Genomic DNA, 9,057 nt, shown 5'->3' with positions numbered 1-9,057 from the left:
AGCCTATAGCCTGTGCTCCGCAACGAGAGAAGCCACCACAAGAAGCCTGAGCACTCCAAGAAGAGTGGCCTGCACTCGCCTCACCCAGAGAGCCTGCGTGCGACCATGAAGACTGATCACAGCCAACAAAGAAAGAATCCCTTTTAAAAAGTAACCTTAAGTACGGAGCAAGTAACCCTAAGCTATCACCACTTTAGGGAAAGAGCACGCACTGGGGTCAAGCCAACCGCAGCAAGTGCTAAGATGCAAAAAGAGAGACCAGATGACATTGCTTGAACCCTTGGCTGCCTATGTATCTAAAGCAGGCCCACTCCTGAGACTTGGCTCACATGAGCCAGAAAGTCTTTTTTTGCCTCAACTAGTTTTAGTTGGATTTCTCTCACTTGCTACTGAAGGCAATGCATGAGGATACACAGCATGTTTTATGCCAAAATTCTGAACTGTCAAGAAAAGGAAAAAAAATTAATGGGAACCCTAACCTACTGCTTTCCACAAGAACAGGCCACCAACTCTAGCTCTAGGCACACTGCCTCTAGCACATTGCCTCTAGCACAAGGCACTTGCCTCTTCACCAAGTCCTAGAAGCCCTCCCACTGAAGAACCTGAAAGTCTCCAGTTTCCCAACTTTGATGGTACCCGGTGCCCAGAGTCTATTCATCTGGGGCCTGAGGGAAGGGGATGGCCATGAATTGTTTCTTAAACTAGTTCGAACCTAACTAAGCAGTTAACTAGAAAAGAAATGTTCCGATCACTGATACTGACTACAACCTTTAATTCTTACAGGTTCTCTTCTGAACCTGAAATCCTAGAATCTCTTCTCCAATGTGGCCAAGAGAAATTTCTTCTCTGCAGACATTCAAAGAGAACCAGCATGACTCCACTGCGATCACACCGAAACATCAGCAGTGGTCCTCAGTGAAAAAGAAAAAAAAAGTCAGTGGCCTCTCCACTGACTGCTTACGTCTTTTGTCACCGGAATGTTATTGACCAGAGATATATCAATAGTCACTTACACAACAAATCACCAGCCACAGGCATTCGTTTCTGCAACAATTTTCCATCATACCCAGTTCAAAGAGACAAAACTTGTACAAGTTGTCTATTATTGATTAAGCAGAAAAAGAATGTGCTGGGGAAAAATTAACACAATTCATTACCGAAATCATCTTGCTGTCTACTTCAGAGAACATAAATCCATCAGGTCGTCATTTCCTCAATGTCCTGACACAAACCTACAAACGGAGCTGGGTCTGCACCCATCATTTCCACCCCTTCTGTTACTGAAGTAGACGCGTCCCCCCTTCACCTGGAATCTGAATCCCAACCTCTATACTGTTCAGAAGCGCTGTATTTGCTGGACTATCCCCTGAACCTTCCATCTCCTCTTCTCTGTTGAACACTTAAATTGGCATGTTCAAATCCCATCCATGGGAACTTCCTTGGTAGTCCAGTGGCTAAGACTCCACGCTCCAAATCCAGAGGGCCTAGGTTCAGTCCCTGGTCAGGGAACTAGACCCCATATACCACAACTAAAAAGATTCTGCATGCTGCAACTAAAATGCAACACAGCAAAAATAAAAATAAACCTAAAAAAAAAAATGCTGTTGTTTTCTTAAAAGTTTTATTGGAGTACAGTTGTTGATTTACAGTGTTGTGCTGGTTTGAGAAAAGTGAATCAGCTATACATGTATCTACTCTTTTTCAGATTCTATTTCCATACAGGTGATTACAGAGTTCCCCATACTATCCTGCAGTCATTGTTACTTAGCCATCTCATATATAGGAGCGTCAACGACCGCTGTTCTTGCTAACACAGTGTCACCTGGGCCCCTGGGACCTGACCTCTCCGCAGCATGGCCCTGTCTACTCCCTCCTACTTTCTAAAACTATCTTTCTGCTCATGCAATCCTGTCTGGGTTTTTCCACCCACTGCCTCCCTCTCAATAGCTACTATTCCCAAATGTCTTTCTCAGCCTCTTCTACCCACTCCTTAGAAATTCCATTCTCAAGACTCCCCTGGTGGTCCAGTGGCTAAGACTCTGAGCTCCCAATGCAGGGGCTCTGGGTTCAATCCCTGGTCAGGGAACTAGATCCCACATGCCACAACTAAGACCTAACGCAGCCAAACAAAAATTTTTTTAAGTTCCATTCTCTAGGACCTGCCCTGAGCCACCCTGCCTCTTCCTCCACATTTTCTCTCCAGCAGGTTGGTGATCCAGTTGCCCAGTGTCATTTCCTATCTGGATGCTATGTCTTCAGTCTCTTCAGCTGTGAACCCTGTTCTGCAATCAGTTCAGTCACTCAGTCATGTCTGATGCTTTGTGACCCTATGGGTTGCAGCACGCCAGGCATCCTGTCCATCACCAATTCCCAGAGTTCACTCAAACTCATGTCCATCAAGTCAGTGAAGCCATCCAACCATCTCATCCTGTCGTCTCCTTCTTCTCCCGCCTTCAATCTTTCCCAGCATCAGGATCTTCTCCAATGAGTCAGTTCCTCACATCAGGTGACCAAAGTATTGGAGTTTTAGCTTCAACATCAGTCCTTCCAATGAATATTCATGACTGATTTCCTTTAGGATGGACTGGTTGGACAGCCTTGCAGTCCAAGGGACTCTTCAATAGTCTTCTCCAACACCACAGTTCAAAAGCATCAATTCTTCGGCGTTCAGCTTTCCTTATAGTCCAACTCTAACATGACTACTGGAAAAACCATAGCTTTGACTAAACTGTTGCTTCCTGACCTGCATACAGGTTTCTCAAGAGGCAGGTCAGGTGCTCTGGTATTCCCATCTCTTTAAGAATTTTCCAGAGTTCGTTGCGGTCCACACAGTCAAAGGCTTTGGCATAGTCAATAAAGCAGAAGTAGATGTTCTGCAATACGCACTCATAAAAGAAATAAATACCTCCCAAGCACAGCCAGAGGAGAACCCGGAAGCACCTCCGCCTCCGCAGCCCGAACCACGAATACCTCCTCGTTCCCACCAAACCCGTTCCTCTGGCTGGCCCACTTCAGCACACGGCCCTCACTGCCCAGGCCAGGCAGCCAGGAGTCATCTCCAATGCATCCTCCCTCAGCCCCCCAATCCAAGCACCCACCAAAGCCCCAGAATCCTGGCTCCTTAACAGCCTGCCTCGTCCACCAAAGTCTCCGGCCTGGATGAGTAAGTGCCCACCCTCCAGGCCTGCAGTCCTCAAATCCATTCTCCCGGTTGCAGGCTTCCTAAACCTTTCTAAGACGCAACTCAGATGTGGCCAATCCCCTGCTCAAAATATCACCATAGCTTTCCACCGTCCTTTGGATAAGGGGTCTGAAGTCCCCAACCTGCTTCACCAGACCCTTCCCCCCTTGCCCCTGCACCGTAGCCCCCTCTTCCTGCTCCCAAGCCCACAGAAGACCTCCTCCAGCCCCACCTCCAGGCCCCACCCATGTGCTCACTGTTGCCTCCAGGCCACCCGCCTGCATTTCACTACTCTGGGAACATCCTTCTTCCCTATCCTTCTTCCCTACCCACAGCACAGACCTCCTTATGGTCTCAGCGTAGAAGTTACCAACTTCTTTCTTGTTTGTTTTTTTTTAGGCTGCACCTTGCATATGTAGGATCTTAGCTCTCCAAGCAGGGACCAATGTCATATCCCCCTGCAGCGGAAGACCAGAGTCTTAACCACTGGACCACTAAGGAAGTCTCTGAGAAGTTTCTAATTTCTTCAAGTCTTCCTTGATCCCCTCAACCAATTAGTCCTATTAACTATGGCTACAGTACCCCATTCTCCATTCTCACTCAACAGTGTGATGATACTGCTTAATTAATCTATCTCCCCCATGAGAAGGCTAACTTCTGCATAGATCTACCAGGTCTCTTTATTGCTATGAAAGTGAAAGTGAAGTCGCTCAGTCGTGTCCAACTCTGCAACCGGTGGACTGTAGCCTATCAGGCTCCTCCATCCATGGGATTCTCCAGGCAAGAATACTGGAGTGGGTTGCCATTTCCTTCTCCAGGGGATCTTCCCGACCCAGAGATCTAACTCCGGTCTCCCGCATTGCAGGCAGACGCTTTACCCTCTGAGCCACCAAGGAAGCCCCTAACCCTCTAGCAACTAACCCCACAACAGGTTGAGTTCAGTGGCTTCAGATGACACCCCTCTTCCACTGTCATAAATGAGATTATTATAGTAATAACTAAATAGTAAACAGATTTTTAAATTTTTTCCCTAGACTTTGAAAACACATATAGGGCTCACTATGGACCAGGCCATCTTTTTAAGCGCTTTACAAATAATTAATTTAATCTTAGCAACATTCAGGGAGATAAAATTACTATCCACATTTGACAGAGGAGGAAATTAAGGCACAAAGAAGTTAAGCAAAGTCACCCAAGGTCACACAGTAAACGGATCTGACTTCAAACATCATGATTGTTAACATTTTGGCTGGGCTGCCTTTGACCTGCATTTCACAAAAGAAAAACAAAACTATCTGTCAGAGTGATAGAAGTACTACCTGCCAGGTTCTCAAATATAAGAAATGACGTGTCGATGACACTCCACTCCCTTGTACTTTGTTGGCTTTGTTTCCAAAACTTTCAAGCTAGGATCTTCAGTAATATGCTGGATTTCAACAACCTGTTACAGAAGGTTTCTCCTGCTGAATAAATGAGAGGCCTGTATCAGCCCTGCATTTCAAAACATCGTGAGCCTCAAAGACAGAAGAGAACATGTGCTCACAGACGATTTCCATGGTTACTACGGGTAAAGCCACAACCGTATTCAAGTTCAGTCAAAGAAAGTCGTCTTCCGACAATGATAATGATGGTAGGGAGCAGAGAGATGATGGTGATGACAACAGTACCTACCACGGGCCAGGCAGAGCTCTAAGACCTTTCATAAGTAACATGAGGATTAAATATCACTATCCCTTGAGGTAGAGTTCTTGGAATCTCCATTTTACTAACAAACAGAAAATCAGCCACTGAGGGTTTCACTAACTTGCCCAAGGTCACCTAATCAGTGGTAGAGCTAACTTTACAGTCAGAATTTTTTTTAAATCACATTCTTAATGAGAATCCAAAATATATCCAGTATTCAGGCCAGAGGTGACCTGAATCACTAGGGCCAAACTGATTCTTCCTCCAGTCACATACCCAATCGTGACTCAACCGCTACCAGAAGGTGATGGAACCTCGGAGCAAAGGGCAGACAGTGCCAGTGGGTGAACCAGGTGACGAGGAAGGAAAACTCACACTCCCCGTTGAAATATTAAGTGACACAAGACTAACATCTTCCTCAGAAAGCACAGGAAGGAAATTCTAGTCTGACCAGGGAGGCAGGCCTAGCAGCAGCATTGCAGCAGCAATCCCAGCAGATCTTGGGGCTTAAAGAGATGCCTGCTCTTAAAATGTCAAGTGTCAGGGGTTTTTTTCAGTGTGCCTGTTTATTTAAAGAGAAGGATATCAAAGCTTTCTAATTAGAAAAGCATCCCCCTGGCAAGTCTATAAATTATGTCCCTACATTTCCTACATTAGGGTAATTAAATAAAAGCCTGTTTGCACAGAGGCCTATCAAAATACCAACCAATCCCTGCCTTAAAAATCATGTTCATCTGACCTAACCAGACTGACAGTTTCCAGAGTGCTTTAAAGAGCACTGTATTCATGAAGATGATCATTTTTTTTTTTACATGCTAATACTGAAAATCTAATTTCAGTGAGGCAAAAAGGCCCTTGAAGATTTTGTGTGACTCAGGCCAGTTATTTTTTCCAATCCTGAAATTTAAACTGATTTGTTCTGATTGCCCATGCCAAGCTGGTAACATTAAATATCAAACAGAAATTTTATTAAGTATCTTTAAAATTCATGAATTCTTTATCTACTGGTTATTAGAGTTAGTGTTTGGATTGTCTTAGTTTATTTGGCTGCACTGGGTCTTAGTCACGGCATGCAGGATCTTTAGTTGCAGCATGTGGGATCTTAGTTCCCTGACCAGGGATTGAACCCAGGCCCCCCGCATTAGGAGCACAGAGTCCCACCACTAGACCACCAAGGAAGTCCCCAGAGATAGTATTTCAAAGTTTATAAAACTAACAACAGGGCTTTCATACTGAATAAATTCTCCGAATATATTGTCTCACAATCCAAAAACTGCATGTAAATAAGGTACACCATAAAACACCTTAGAGTATCTGCTGCTGCTGCTGCTAAGTCGCTTCAGTCGTGTCCGACTCTGTGCGACCCCAGAGACGGCAGCCCATCAGGCTCCACCATCCCTGGGATTCTCCAGGCAAGAACACTGGAGTGGGTTGCCATTTCCTTCTCCAATGCATGAAAGTGAAAAGTGAAAGTGAAGTCGCTCAGTCGTGTCCGACTCTCAGCGACCCCACGGACTGCAGTCTACCAGGCTCCTCCGTCCACGGGATTTTCCAGGCAAGAGTACTGGAGTGGGGTGCCATTGCCTTCTCCGTAGAGTATCTACATAACATCAATTAACCAAGTCTTTTTAAATACCATTTGTAGGAAAAAGGTCAAACTCAATGAAATGGAGCTACATGTATCCACGTGGATAAATCTCACAAATAGGATGTCAAGGGGAAAAAAGTTGCAGAAGAACCTATGTGGGCTTCCTGGGTGGTGCAGTGGTAAAGAATTCACCTGCCAATGTAGGAAATGAAAAAGACGCAGGTTCAATTCCTGGGTCAGGAAGATCCCTGGAGAAGGAAATAGCAACTCATTTCAGTATTCTTGCTGGGAGAATTCCATGGACAGAGGATCCTGGCGGGCTACAGTCCACAGGGTTGCAAAGAGTCGGCCACAACTGAGCACACGTGAACACATGTCATATGAATCCATTATATGATGTCTAAAAACACACAAAACACACTATCTTTTATTTAGGAATGTGTGCAAATGTATTAACACATTATTAACAGGAAAGGTATTAATACATCTTTTGTTACCAGAACATTATTGATCGGAAACATACCAATATCACTTGTATAACAAATCGATGGCCACAGGCATTAGTTTCCACAAAAATTCTCCAGTCAATAATGAGTTAAAATACCTGGGAATAATGTATGCCAGATTTGAGATAGTTGCACCTCTTCAGGGAAAGGGTGCCATTGGGAAGAGGCAGACAGGAAGCTTTTATTTCAAAGCTGAAAGGCAAATACAGAGAGGTTTAGGATGAGACTCTCTGTATCATTTTACAGTTCTAAACTGACCCAACATTTTTGCAAAGGAAAAAGCCTAATACTAAAATATAAGAACAAAGGACTTCCCTGACAGTCCAGTGATTAGGACTCCACACTTCCAACTGCTGAGGGTTCAATCCCTGGTCAGGGAACTAAGATCCTGCAAGCCCAGTGGTGTGGCCAAACAATATATATACACACACATAAATACATATACGTACATACATATACGTGTGCTGTGCTTAGTCGCTCAGTCGTGTCCAACTCTTTTCAACCCCATGGGCTGCAGCCCACCAGGCTCCTCTGTCCATGGGGATTCTCCAGGCAAGAATACTAGAGGGGGTTGCCATGCCCTCCTCCAGGGGATCTTCCTAACCCAGGGATCAAACCCAGGTCTCTCACATTGCAGGCGGATTCTTTACCATCTGAGCTACCAGGGAAACCCATATACGTATATACACACACATATATATACGTATATACATATATATGTAACAAAATTAAAATGTACTCTTCAGGAAAAGAGACACTAAGAGAAGGGAAGAGATGGAGATTAAGAGGCAGGAAGAGAGACATCTGCAACTAGCAACTGATCCTAAATCAACCCAATCTCTGAATATCTACACTTACTACACAAATTAACAATCAGTTTTACTTACAGTAGCCATCGCAGGTGGCCTTAAATTTTAAAACATGGTCCTTGACCTGAGCTAATAAAGCACAGGCTCCTAACTGGATCGTGAAATGTATAACATTTGCCAGATGAGCAGGTCTTACTGTAGTAACTTCTCCTAACAGAAGACCACAGGTACACCCCTTTAGAGAGACAGCTTACTATTGTGGTTAAGGGTTTTGGAATCCAACAAATGTGGGTTCACATTCCAGCTCCACCACTGACAAACCACGTGACTGGAACAAGCTGTTAAGCTTGCTAAATTCAGTTTCTAAATCTGTAACAGGGTAAATAAAAACATACCTCATTGAGGAAGTTTTCACAATAAATAAGAGGATTTACCACAAAGTAAACCAAACTGTTTAAGAAAGCCTTCCTCAGCGATCAATACAACGAAATAGAGGAAAACAACAGAATGGGAAAGACTAGAGATCTCTTCAAGAAAATTAAGAGATACCAAGGGGACATTTCATGCAAAGATGGGCTCGATAAAGGACAGAAATGGTATGGACCTAACAGAAGCAGAAGATATTAAGAAGAGGTGGCAAGAATATACAGAAGAACTGTACAAAAAAGATCTTCACGACCCAGATAATCATGATGGTGTGATCACTGACCTAGAGCCAGACATCCTGGAATGTGAATTCAAGTGGGCCTTACAAAGCATCACTATGAACAAAGCTAGTGGAGGTGATGGAATTCCATTTGAGCTATTTCAAATCCTGAAAGATGCTGCTGTGAAAGTGCTGCAGTCAATATGCCAGCAAATTTGGAAAACTCAGCAGTGGCCACAGGACTGGAAAAGGTCAGTTTTCATTCCAATCCCAAAGAAAGGTAATGCCAAAGAATGTTCAAACTACCGCACAATTGCACTCACGCTAGTAAAGTAATGCTCAAAATTCTCCAAGCCAGGCTTCAGCAATATGTGAACCGTAAACTTCCAGATGTTCAAGCTGGTTTTAGAAAAGGCAGAGGAACCAGAGATCAAATTGCCAACATCCGTTGGATCATGGAAAAAGCAAGAGAGTTCCAGAAAAACATCTATTTCTGCTTTATTGACTATGCCAAAGCCTTTGACTGTGTGGATCACAATAAACTGTGGAAAATTCTGAAAGAGATGGGAATACCTGACCATCTGACCTGCCTCTTGAGAAACCTGTATGCCTGTCAGGAAGCAACAGCTAGAACTGGACATGGA

Source organism: Bison bison, unplaced genomic scaffold (genome assembly GCF_000754665.1).
Source record: "Bison bison bison isolate TAMUID 2011002044 unplaced genomic scaffold, Bison_UMD1.0 scf7180017864114, whole genome shotgun sequence".
In the NCBI taxonomy this organism is placed as follows: domain Eukaryota; kingdom Metazoa; phylum Chordata; class Mammalia; order Artiodactyla; family Bovidae; genus Bison; species Bison bison.
The sequence above is the reverse complement of the archived record's forward strand: the minus strand, read 5'-3'. Positions refer to the sequence as shown.